The 13,903-nt window shown below is 37.3% G+C and overlaps 1 long non-coding RNA gene across 1 annotated transcript in view; it reads right to left on the bottom strand.

Annotated features, from left to right (window-relative positions):
• Positions 1-366: 366 nt before the first annotated feature.
• The window catches only part of LOC108239353, an 18,959-nt gene continuing 5,422 nt past the window's right edge, over positions 367-13,903 (bottom strand). The window contains exons 2-3 of the long non-coding RNA XR_001808714.3: positions 681-1,346; positions 367-599 (exon numbers count right to left, since the gene is read on the bottom strand). This is a non-coding gene — a long non-coding RNA (uncharacterized LOC108239353). The remainder of the gene's footprint in view (positions 600-680; positions 1,347-13,903) is intronic.

Genomic DNA, 13,903 nt, shown 5'->3' with positions numbered 1-13,903 from the left:
TTTTTTCCTTTTTAGTTTTGTACCTGCTTTTAACTTTTGAAGAAACTCAACTAACGTTAGTATTAAAGTGATGAACTACCTGTTGGCTCAAACTCAGTTCTGAATGTGTTATATCTAAATTTGATCACAGAAGATCAGACTAAATGGGCCTATTTAATTGGGTTTGCTTTTTTGTGGTATTTTTTCCAAGCTTTTAAGCTGTAATAAGCTTTAAAAAAAAGGGAAAACAGAAAAAAAGAAACTATATTTGTATGTGTGCACGTGTGTGTGTGTGTGTGTGTATATATTATTTATAAAATGTAAGCATGCTTTAAGAGACAGAGACAGGACATCTCATGGAGGTAAATGGAATTAAAAGTTAAAACTAGACACCAAGTGGTTATTTCTTTTTAATTTATTTTGTCTTAACACAGACAAGGCTAAAAGCATGCATGTTAAGTAAGTTTGAGATTCTAAACAAGGATTCTAAACTGTCTTTAGGTGTGAGAGAGAGCATGAATGGTTGTCTAAACTGCTGATGTGTCCAGGGTCACCAGTCCATCACAGGATGTATTGTCTTCTTGTGGACCACTGGAGATACGCACCAACTCCCCACGACCCTGAAAAAGTATCAAGTAGGTAAATAAAATAGATAGATAAATGGAATTTGAAGAGGCAGCATCTGAGGATGAGTTTATTACCATGGCAGAGGTCACTGAGGCAGTCAAAAGCTACCCAGTGCCAGGGTGTCAGGGATGGACGAGAGTCTCCCTGAGATGCTGAAGGCTCTGGACGTTGTGGACCTGGCATGGTTGGCTTGTCTTTTTAATGTAGCATGGTGGACTGGGACAACACCTCCAGAGTGGCAGGGTGGTGGTTCCATTTTAAAAAAAGGAGACAGGAGAGTGTGTTCCAATTATCAAGGGATCACACTTCTCAGCCTCCCTAGGTTGGTACCACTGCCATAGTTGACAGTGCATGTCAAAGCACAAACCAAGCCATGAAGTCCAATGCATTATCTGTAGACCTCTGAGGCAGGACTGTATCGAGGTGCAGATCTGGTAAAGGGTTCAGAAAAAAATGTTGTAGCACTGAAGGTCCCAGTGAGCATGGTGGCCTACATCATCCAACCTAGAGCGTACATTTGTTTGGACCTTTGTCATGGAGGTAACCAAGATGCTGATAGCCATTCTGACAGAGCTCCAGTGTCGGTCTGTAAAAAGAGGGGATTGTTCCAAAATGGGGTGGCACAGCGGCATAGTGGTTAGAGCTGTTGCCTCCTAACAAGGAGGTTGCAGGATTGGGGCCTTCCTGGGTGGAGTTTGCATGTTCTCCCTGTGCACACGTGGGTGTACTCCGGTTTCCTCCTGCAGACCAAAAACATGCATGTTAGGTTAATTGATGACTGTAAAATTGTCCCTAGGTGTGAGTGAGAGTGTGAATATTTGTTTGTCTCGTTTGTCTTTATGTGGCCCTGCAACCTGCCCAGGGTGTCCCCCGCCTCTCGCACAGTGACTGCTGGGGATAGGCACCAGCTCCCTGTAACCCGGAATGGAGAAGCGGGTAAAGAAAATGGATGGATGGATGGATGGATGGATGGATGGATGGATGGATGGATGGATGGATGGATGGATGGATGGATGGATGGATGGATGGATGGATGGATGGATGGATGTTCTGAAATGACAACCATTTCTGCAGCATATCTACCATACAGGCCCAATTGATGGAGTTACAACAGCATTTTTGTCATTTTCTGTGTTGATAAAAACATTTCTAGATCTGTTGCGGTGTTTACAATGAAAACAACTGTTTTGGAAAGATAATATTCCTTTTAATCTAAATTTTCAATTTTAAAGAGGGTGTGTGTGTGTTGTCATTCATATAAGTAGTAGTTCAATCATCGCTGAACTACAAACATGTTCACTACCAGCTTGCTAGTTTGGTTATGAATATTTTTTTAAAATAATAATTATTAGGAATTAAAACCATTAAAGGAGAGAATCTAACTGAAGTAATCTCTTGAAAATGTTCTTTATGCAGACCTTGTTCTACTGGGGATTATATATAATGAGGAGTGATGTCACAAGGCATTGTTCATCGCAGTACATCTTCAACAAGATCAGTATGACAGTATTATTGTATTGTTTTAACCACTAAATGTTACTGTTTTCATCCATATCACCTTTTCTTCTACCACCTTATTTCAAGTCCTTCTTCATCTGCCTTTTTTTCATGTCTTCTCATCCTCTCTGCACTCCACTCTCCTCCAGAAATTATTCTATTTCTTCTCCCTTGGTCCATACACTCCCTCTTATCCTCTCCTCCATTTGTGTCATAATTATTCCTCTCTGTATCTGCTCTTTTCTTTTTTTTTTTTGCCTTATAGTTCCCTTCGTCCTTTCTTTCCTCATCGTTGTATCTCCTTTCTCCCCTCCTATGTATATCTCCTCCTTGTTGGGCATTGTGGAGTTAATATGATCACTCCAGTGGAATAAGGATTTCTGTATTATCTGATCATCAGACTTTATTGTAATCCTTGACCCTGGCCCTGCATTTTAAACACAGATTGTGGATTAAGGTGCTTAGGTGGTCTCTGTGTTTGTACATGTGTGTATGTCACACTCAGCAGCAGCATATTGGACTATGAATCCCAGTTTGCAATGTATTTTGTAAGAGGGTAGATTAAAATAAGCTTTGTTTGTTTAAACAACTCTGTACACATGTGGACTTGCACACAGACCAACATGCATTTGGCTCTGCTACAAACTTTACAGTGCAGTGAAAGCACCTATCATTCTCACACCATCTTGTGTGGCTGTCTTTGTTCCTGTGTGTTTAAGTAAGAGATTGCCACCCTCTGGTTGACCCTGCAGTTGATGGAGATGATGGAGTTTAATAGTTAAGGTGGGGAATGAATAGGCACATACATGCACAATATCTCCAGTCTTTTCTCTCACTGCTACCTCCTGCAATATATAATGTAGATGTAGTTACAATTATTCTGTAAAAGGTGCAACTACAGGTCAATAAAGAAAAGAAATGGTAATGTGCATTAAATTTAACTTTTTATTTTAGACTAGTCTCATTCAGTGGGTGTTATATAACAGTACTTTTATTAATGTTTGTAAGAGTCTCACTAAGTTTCCTTTGGCATCCTTGTTATGATTGTTCACAGAGTTATAATACTTCACATGCAAATGTTTTCCCCACCTCTTATGGTTGCATTTTCTTCAAACATAATTTGAATGTCCTTCATGAAACAGGAAGAGACAACCAATTTTTACACTTGGTATGGTTTCAAGAATTGTACGATTATTAGGGTCTTGAATTTGTTATTCTGCCATGTTGCAATTAGTGAAAAATAACAATAAACAACTTAATCCATCTTCTTTTTCTTATCTAGGGTCAGATCATGGAGGCAACAGGTCCAGGATGGAAATCTATTCATCCTAATACCCTCAATTTTCAGCTCCTTCTGAGGGATCCTAAGCCATTCCCAGGCCAGAGTGGATATATAATTTATTCAGTGAGTTCTGGGTCTGTCCCGGGTTTCCTCCTAATGGGGCATGCCTGGAAAAGCCCCAAGGAGGCAACAGAAGCCTGACACACCTCAACTGACTCATTTTGATGCAGAGGAGCAATAGCTCTAATCTGAGCTACTCACCCATCCTGTAGAGGAAGCTCATTTCAGCCGCTTATGTCTGATTATAGGCGAGGGTTGGAAAGTAGATGGATCAGTAAATTGAGAGCAGTGTTCATTGTTCAACTGAAAAAAGTTATTTGGCTGCTATTTTGATTTAAATACTGAAAAACACTTTAGATTGATTGATAGTTAGATGTCAACAGTCATATAAAGGTATTGTTGAACTCCAAATTTGAGTTTTGTTGTACAGGACTACCTTTGTGTTAAATGAAGTTCATCCACAGCAATGGTCAAAAAAAATTTCTTAAATTTGTTAAAAAAATTACTGTGACCAACTGATCTGAGCCTCATTGTCAAAATGAAACTGCAGGTTTGTTATCCTTTTTTTTCTAAATGAAATCAATTTGTTAAATTATTTTCTGCATTTTAGAGTTAGGTCAGAAGATTGTTTCAAAAAATGCTACCATGTTAATCACAGGGGAACATGATACAAGTTCATTCAGTTCAGTTTATTTATATAAATAAACAGTATATATATAGTTGACTCAGGGCACTGTACAAAAACATTCAAGCCAATAAATAAAACTATCTATGGAAGTCTGCGGATTGCATTGAATCTTCACTTCGTCACAGTCTCATCCTGAGCAGCATTGAGGTGACACTGGAAAGGAAAAACTCACTTTTAACAGAAAGAAACCTGCAGCAGAACCAGGCTAAGGACAAGCGGCCATCTGCTTCGACAAACTGAGGTTTGAGAGGAAAAAAGACGGACAAACACAGAATAAATGGTCCAGGTGTAGTTTCTTTTGGAAGAAAGACACACATTCTGTCATAACGAGGGGAGACAGAGGCAATCCCAGAACGCAAAATCATCTTAAAAAGGAAACTAATTTATTAACTAAAACAAACAGATAAACAAAAGAGCTGACGTGGCAGCAAAAAACAACTAATAACGAAGACCAAACAAAGGAACTGGGCATGGCAGGGTAGGGCAAGGAGCAGAACATGAAAACACAACAACAACAACAATGATCCAGCGGGGTGGTGGAGAAAATGACCAGGTTATATACACAGGGGATAATTATGGGAAGTGGGCACAGGTGAGTGATTACAATAACTTACAGGTGGAGATGGGCGTGGCAGATAATCAGGGGCAAACAGAGGGGAAGTGAATACTGAACAAGGAACCAGACACAAACAAGGAAACAAATGCAAAATGAATCTAAAAGAAAACAAAAACAAAACCCAAATCATTACACATTAAAGATAGAAATAATTACAAATACAGTTCTCAGTATGTGCTCTTTTAAGAAAATGCGTTAAGGTAAGATGTTTTATATAAAATGAAGCTTGGTTGTTGAGAGCTTTGTATGTTAGAAGTAAGATTTCAAATTCTGTTCTGACTTTGACAGGGGACCAATGGAGAGAAGCTAAAACTGATCAAATAGGATCTCTCATCTTAACTCTCATCAGAACTCTGGCAGCAGCATTTTGGATCAACTGAAGACTTTAAAAGAGATTTTTAGACACACAGATTTTAAAGAATTACAATAGTCCAGCCTAGATGTGATAAATGCATGGGCCAGTTTTTATGCATCATTTTAAGACATACGTTTATCATTTTAGTGATATTACATAGGTGGCGGAAAGCAGTCCTGTTATCATTTTTAAGGTGGGGGTTGAAAGACCTAATATGATCAAACACAACATTAAGGTTCTTTACATTAGAACATTAGAATTAGTACCAAAGTTTATTCCTAAGATGCTCAGATACAAACAACACTATGTCTGTCTTGTCTGAGTTTAAAAGCAGAAAATTAACAGTCATCCAGGTTTTTATGTCTTTAAGACATGGTTTTGATGTAAGTAACTGATTGGATTCATCTGGTTTCATGGAAAAATATAACTCATCAACATGAGAATGAAAATTTATCCTATAATGTCTAATAACTACCTAATGGAAGCATATATAAAGTAAAGAGTATTGGTTCAAGCACTGAACCCTGAGGAACTCCATGACAAACTTTGGTGTATGAAGAAAATTCATTATTAACATTTACAAACTGGAATCTATCAAATGAATATATAAAATTGGTTAAGCCAGGATCGGCCTTCCAGAGGGAATTTCCAAAATGTCTCAAAACATTGAAAGGGGTTCTGTATTTACTTGCATGTGTCACAGAGGCTGTCTTGTTACTTGAATTTTTAACACGCCTACAAAACTGGGTCTAAAAATCTTCTCTCCAAATAGTTGCAGAGTTGTTGTAGGTATCTTAAACCTGTCTCAAACCCTTTTTCACACCTGCATGGAAACTCTCTTTATGACAGAAAACATTTGATGCTATTCAGGTCTAACCTCGCCAATGCTAAATAATTCAGATAAAACTAGTCCAAATATGATTGTCTTCATCTCAAGATTGTACTAAAGCAAATTGATTCATAAATGTGGGGGCAAGTAGGTACAAATTGGGCAGAGTGGGTCAATAAAAAATGTGCACAGCCTAGAATACAGTTTTGCAAGCCATGCAGACAAGCATAAAATGATATTCCAAAATTAGCCACCCAAAATGCTAAGTTTTCCACCATGTGCTATAAGTAGTGGGGGAATAATGCAGCAAACACTATCAAAATCCTCTGATGGGTGGTTGGGCTTATCTGTAGGGATACAGTTAGTATCTTAGCTAGCCACTGCAGCTTCTCATCAAAAATAACCAGTTGAGGTGGTTTGGAACCTGTTTTTGGACATATCCAACCAGGAGACCACCTTTGGGTAGGCCCAGGACTTGCTGCAATGAATATACTTCTGTTAACCCCTTCAAAGAGCTGAAAGCTGGCAGCTGGGAGGGTTGGAGGGGTCTCTGCTTGAATTGAAGATGCAGAAGATGGTTGTATGAATGGAACTTGACTTGAACTCAACTTGAAAATATGTGAAGCATTACATTTTTACTATTACAATGTAGAAACTAAGATGTTTTGCCATGCCTTAATTTATCTACATCAATGAAGCAGTAGCTCTATCCTTAAATTCAGATAAAGTGACAAAAAATGACAAACTAATGGCAGAATTTAAATGAGGAAAAAGAAATAATAAATCCCTGAAATATGACTTTCCACCTCTCATAAAGCACATTCAATGAGCTAAGGAGGAGAAAACTCAGCACCGGTCACGCACACACACACACGCACACACAGACCTTATTGACATGTGTGACAACCAATAGCAGGACATTTTTATCAGCTTGTACACCATTCTTACTTTCCCAATAACTTTGACAGCTTTCCATTGAAGTGTGTAAGATAGAGAGAAGGGGCAGAAACAAAAGCAAGAGGGAGTAGCTTTAAAAACACACACACAAACGGGACAAATAGTGCAACGGTAAGCCAATTGAGTGAAAGAAAAATCACTCCTACATGCATAGTGGCAGGCAACGGAAATTTCCCTGCAACCCCAATGACTGGCTATTAATAAATGGAGTAAGGGCCTAATGAGAACAGAATCCTCTGGAGGCAACTCTTCTTTTCTCTTTTCTACCCCCCTCCCCCACCCACTCCACCACCGCCACCACCCTCATCCCTGCTCCACATCATATATGGTAACACAATCAGAGGTTTTGTTTAACTTGACTCCTTCTAGATATTCTTTGGCACCATCTCATTTTGGATGTTGATGTGTTGCTTGGAAAATTCCATTTATTGCCATTTATTGCCATTTGGTGGAAAATCTTTAATCAGAACTGTTTTCTTCAGCCATCTTTTCTTGCTTTTGCTCCTGACTTTTGTTAAAGTTTTCTGTGCCTGGCTTCCTCTCAAACACATACCCAAAATACATATATCAAATTTTCAATTTTGCCAAATTTTAGTAAGCATTATCTGATTGTGTGTATTTCATTAATGTTTTACACAAACAAAAACAACACTACATAGTAAGAATATGCTGGCTATGTGCAATATACATAAACAGAAAACTAAAAGCATTTACACAGCAAGGCCACTTTTTAAGTATGTGATTAGACTGATACAAACATTTGTATGTTGTAACTTTGTGTTGTTTCCAGCAACAGTTCTCAAGTAAAACAAAACAAATTAGACTTGAACAGATTTGAAATACTTTTTTTTTTCCTATACATAATGTTAGTTTTGTAGATTTTAAGATTAAGGATTTTGTTTTAAACTGTTATTTCTTATTATTTTCCCATAATAATGTCTTTAATTAGCACACAGCAAATGTGAAGCATTTGAGCCAATGACTTCACTGGAAGATGAATATTGAAGTTAAACCAACATGAACTAATTATTACAGGAGCATGGTGTATTTGAGAACTTTACGTCTTTCTTGGACTGTTTTTTAACTAAAACAGAAAACAAAAAAACGACAGCAACAAAAAATTTGCTTTTTCAAAAAATATATTGCTGAAAAATTATGAATAAATCAGGCTAGAGGAGGTGTTTTGGGGAATTATGTTTTGCTTTTGTTTTTTTGTTTTTTTTTAAAGAGCAATGATTCAGCACAGATCAGTTTCACATCCAACCATATTAAACTAACTTTAAAAACCACTGTGTTTTTGACTTTAGAAAATATAAGGAAATGATTGGTAAGTGGCAGGCTCTACAGCATTGCCATCTGTGTGTCAATGCTCAGTCCTTATATTTAATTATTTACAGGTGTGTATTATGGTTAGTAGATTTTTTTCCAGTTTAAACTTAAGCCCTTTTTTTAAAAAAAAGTGTTTGAATTTAATTTTAACATGATAATCTTGAGGAAAATGTGGCTTTAAAAGAAAAGGCTCAAAGGAAAGTAAAAGAAAACATGTTTGCTGAACATAAATGTGTTGACTTTAGGTTTATTAACCTTTAGGTGTGGGGTTTATTAAAATCAAAATTAAACTGCTATGTAGATAAAATCCATTTAGCTTACTGATACAAACATTTGTCAAACTTATTTTCTGAGTGTAGAATCAAAGGTCAAAATGTGCTTTTTCAGCTGTGCAGTACACCTCACCCATGGAGACCTGGAACTTCAGCCACAGTGTCCTATAACACACAACACTGCCATCTAGTGGAGCATCAAATGACTTTCTGTGTTCTGTGTGGTACAGTAGACGAAGGGTGTCTTCAACACCCCCCCCCACACACACACACACACACACACACGAACTCACGCACACACACACATACACACACAGATGACAGTATGACCATCTTTTTCAGAAGATTTTGTCCCTGGGAGCCATATAATCTGCTAACGCTCAGACAATTGTTCTCTAAGTGGGGTCCAGAGACCTTCAGGGGTCCATAAGAAGGATCCCATCAGCTCTCCTTCAAAATAACAAAATGGGTAATTTGATGATAATTTAAATAATTAAAGTAGTTTTAGAAAAAGCCTAATGCAATATTAAATCTTTATATTTTCTAACAGTGATCATCTCTTAAGTGTGGTACTGTTTCCTTAAGTGCTGCCTTAAAATAAATCCCATATGTTATTTTTATTTTTTATTTATTTTTTACTAAAGCAACTATTTGGTCTGTCATATCATATCTAAGAGAACGCACATGCAATGAAAATAGGCAAGGTATCACTTTTAATTGTTCTTCCTTGCTTTGTGAACTGCATGCTTTCTGAATTGTGACTAACAGGAAACATGTAAGGGGCTTCAATTATTAGGGGGAGGGGGCAACACTGGTCTTTAGGGGCCAATAGGGCTCATGTATTTGTCACCTTTGTTACAGCGTAAGAGGAAGGGACAAAGAGGCACAAGCTCCTTTCACAAAATCAGGCCTGAGGCACCTTTTTTTCGTCTTGTTGGGATTTATGGAAGAGCAAGGCGGCACGGTGGAGGGGGGTTGGAGTTAACCCACTGCAGTTATGCCACTGAACTGCCATTCATGGTAGTGACAGAGCTGTAACAGATAAAACAAACCCAGCATCACAGCTCGATGGTGTGATGTAGTGAGTACAGGAGGTTTGTGCAACCAGCCGACCGCGGGATGAGAATAGGAGGTATCCAACACATATTTTATGTGTAGTGTTCCACATCAATGCTGCTGAGTTACGCTCCACTTCTCCGATAGTTTTACAATGCTGTCTTTATATATGAAAGTTCACATTGTTGTGGGACCTGGCTGGGGATTTATGAATTTTTAAAAGCCAGCTTAAAGAGGGACTTGTTTTTTTCTGCCATTGTTTTCTGAAAGGGGTTATAGAATAAACCAGCACTATGATACCGTAGCCAAGGAATGGCTGGCACATGAGCAAAAAAAAAAATCTTCTCTGGACACTTGTTACATGAATTTGGAGCAGCCACTCCAAAAGCCGGATCACCTATATATTTTAATCTGGATCGTGAAACATCAAGGAGAAGCTGGATGGTAGATTGGAGTCCTTTCCCTGGTGTGTAGTTGATAAGATCAGTTAAAAATGATGGGGCTAGACGACTTAATGCAATAAAAGTTAATAATAATTTTTTAAAACTGATCAAGCTAAAATAAATGCCAAGACTGGCATTCTCAATTCTTTGTACCAGTCAGAAGACAACCTGCTGCATTAAAAAAAGATGCTTGTTTATCATTCAGGGACCACAAGGGCAAAAACTGTCAAATTCCTGGTTTCTTCTTGTCTTTTAAATAGAGTTAACAAACCAGTGCACCATCACAGCCTATGGTTGTAGTGAAAAACTCTGTGTGGAGTGCTGTTGTGCAGCTGAACTATACAAAAAACTATACAAACAGGTTTTAGAAGATTTTTGTATGACAAAAAAAATGAATAAAAAAGACTGGGAATCACACACTTAACAACTGTGCCTGATGAGGGATCACAGGCTACATGAGTTCTTAAACCAACTAAACCCATCAAACTCTCAAAGATTTTTCCTGTTTTCATAATGATGACACGTTCATACTCTGTACAAATCTGTGTGCATTGATACAGCAATTTTGTAATAAATCACCACAAAAGACATTTTCACTTGTTTATTTATTTAAGTCCACCCTTATTTCAGAAAATTCACGAGAAAGGGGCACCAAATCTAATTAATAGATCAGAAACAAATTGAAGTATATCTTATGGGAAATCAATAATATTTAGATTACTTTTGTTTATTCACCCTTAATATTTATCAGATCTCAACAGCTGAGAGCTGAAGGCATTCATTACAGAGAGCTTTCATCATATCCATTACCACATAGACCCAAGTTGCCTTTTTAAGATTTTATTACAAATATAAAAATGAATCTAAATAAAATCAACAAACAATAAATCAACACAACAAATTAAATTAATAATGAGAATTTGGGAGTTTTAGCAACAAGTTATTACCCTGAATTATTTGATCCTGATTGAACCCTCCTCAAGCCCTCAAAAGAGAGAGAGACTAAAAGAAGTGCAAAAGTCCTTGTAACTGTGGGTCAATTTGACCCAAATACCCTGGGAGGGTTTAAAAGTGATTTAACAAGGATAACACTTTGGAGCAAGATTTAATTTTTAGGATCTGGAAGTTGGTTCCACAAGAGAGGAGCCTGAGAACTGAAAGCTCTGCCTCCTGTTCTACTTTTAGAAACTCTAGGAACCACAAGTAAACCTGCAGTCTGAGAATGAAGTGCTCCGTTAGGAAAATATGGAACAATAAGATCTTTAATATAAGATGAAGCTTCGTTAATAAGAGCTTTGTGTGTTAGAAGTAAGATTTAATTTTTTTAAATTCTATTCTGAATTTGACAGGGAGCCAATAGAGAAAAAATAACTGGAGAAATATGATCTCTCTTCCTAACTCTCATCAGAACTATGGCAGCAGAATTTCTGGATCAACTGAAGACATTTTAAAGAGTACAGTCAGAAAATAAAAAGCACAATAGTCCAGCCTAGACATGATAAATGCCTTGACCAGTTTTATGCATCATTTAAGGAAAAGATGCTTTAAATTGTAGTAATATTGCACAGGTGGAAAAACGTGATCTTGGTAACATTTTTAATTTGTTTATTCCTAAGATGCTCAGGTCCAAAAACCACTGCCTCTATCTTGTTTAAAAGTGGAAAATTACAAATCATCCAGGTTTTTATGTCTTCAAGACATGGTTGTAATCTAAGTCGTTGAATAGATCTGTCAGGGTTTGTGGATAAATATAACTAAGTATTGTATCATCAGCATAAAAAAATGGATAGCAATTCACAAAAGAATACAACAGTCGAGTTCTAGATCTATGCAAATTGAAATGATGAGGGTTTGAGACACCTGAGACAAATCTGACTATTTTAAGAGAAAATGTGTCATGCAATTTTTTAAAAATATATTGTAAATTCCTTCAACATGAAAGTGAGGCTCTGTGGCTCACATGAGGAAATTGAGGATGTCCACAAATGTATCAAAACATATTGGAAGCTCTGTGAATGGTGTTCAGACATTAGTTTTCAACAATGGCAGACCATGAGACACTAACTTACTGTACTATCATGTTTGATTGCAATGCCTTTATTGTTGTGGTTTAAAGTCAGTCTTTAAAGAGCTACACTTAAAGTGAGTTTATGTAGAAAAGTTATTAAAAAAATATCTTAATTGTTGTAGATGGCTCTTTGAACAAAAGCAATTTGGAGAATTACAGTTTAATTCTGACAGGAACGATGAACTTCCCGTGAGTCTAAATGCAGCTAATACCAAAGTGGATTGCTGCTGTCATAAATAACTTCAATCTCCAAAATTTTATAGTGGTTCATGCAAGGGCTATTCATAATTGCAATAAACAGTTATTAACAAGGAATTCTGTGCTTCTATTGCAAACACAAATAGCAATAGCAGGAGTGAGCTGTAACAGTACAGTACAGTGGAGCCTGGACATTTCCTCCAGGAATTTCATATTTCTAAAAAAAAAAAAAAAAAATCATGTAATGCAAAACTGACAGTGCTGCAGAAACTTAGCTAATACTGTTTGCATGAACTACTGTTAGATTTTAGAGACTGGAGCTGTTTTAAGACAGCAGCAATTTGATTTGATTTGATCTTGGTGGCTTTTGGACTAGCCTTTAGTTCATCAGTCTTGTCATTAAACTTTTATTTTAACTCTATTAAAAGAGATATGTACAACAGCTAAGATATAATTTGTCCTTAACTCGCAGAACTCCACTATTAAATAACCTAAATACCCATATAATATCTCTAACAGAACTTCTGTATGCAAAATAATAATACAATTTTTGTTTGTTTCTTTTTTTGGTAACTAATCAGATGCTTACCCTTTTTATCTTCAGGATTTAGTGAATCTGACACCTTCTCACATTCTGCCCTCTCATCTCTCCCTGACTTTGCCTTACTCTCCTCTTTCCTTTTTCCCCCTTTTTCTTGTGATATTTGTCTTCTACATAAAGGCCACTAAAGATCAAGCTTTAGAAAGACATTTCAATTTACTTATTGGCCTTTGGAAAGCACCTCCGGTTAGATTTGGATGCCACGGTACAGTTAATGGTGTATATCTGTTAAATGGCAAGCGTGAGCAGCAGCATCGATCACGCCTGAGAGTAGAAGATGGCAGTAGATATAACAGCGGGTACAGAGCATTATCCCTCTGTCAAGGAGACTGGAGACTAGATGTGGATTATCTGTTTTAGTACGTGTGTTTCATTCAGTCAGTGACCCCTTAAAACAAAAGGCTTTCCTACTTCCAGCATTCAGGTGCTGAGCAGGTGGCTGGAGACTGATTTACCAAAGAAAGACTGCAGGCTCTGATGATTTTAGTGAAAAGAACTTTAACATAAAGATCATAGTTTGAGAATATCTCAGCATTTTAGTTCCTTCTGCTCAGAGGTGTGCTGGTGAGCAACATTTATTGTAAATGTGTGCATAACATAACAGGCAACCACTCTTGCCTTTTCTAGTTACAGCTAAGCAGGCCTTGCAGAGACTTGTTTACAAACATTTGAATATATCGGCTAAAATAAAATAACAAATAAATTCATTTTTTTTCCTCTTTTGTGTTTTAGGCTTGTGCAGCAAAGTTCAATCTCAGCAACTTTTACCCACTTACTGCTAACTATTAACACTATTGACTATTGCCGACTCCAACCTTTGTTACAGTCTATCATTTGCCCCAGTTCCTTGGATTCTCTTAATGACAAGGCAGGACTTGACAGGATTCAAACTCGCAACACAACGACAAAGTTTTAAGAGTTTTATTGTGGACTGGACAGGAGCGGGACCTGTGACTCTAAACAGGACACTCACGTGACCGTCGTGGACTGGAACCGGAACAGGTAAGTTCTTCTTGGCTTGGTTACTAGTTGCAGACAGGCTTGTC

This window comes from Kryptolebias marmoratus, linkage group LG2 (assembly GCF_001649575.2).
Source record: "Kryptolebias marmoratus isolate JLee-2015 linkage group LG2, ASM164957v2, whole genome shotgun sequence".
NCBI lineage: Eukaryota > Metazoa > Chordata > Actinopteri > Cyprinodontiformes > Rivulidae > Kryptolebias > Kryptolebias marmoratus.
Note: the sequence above shows the minus strand (reverse complement) of the source record. Positions and strands in the feature narration are given on the sequence as shown.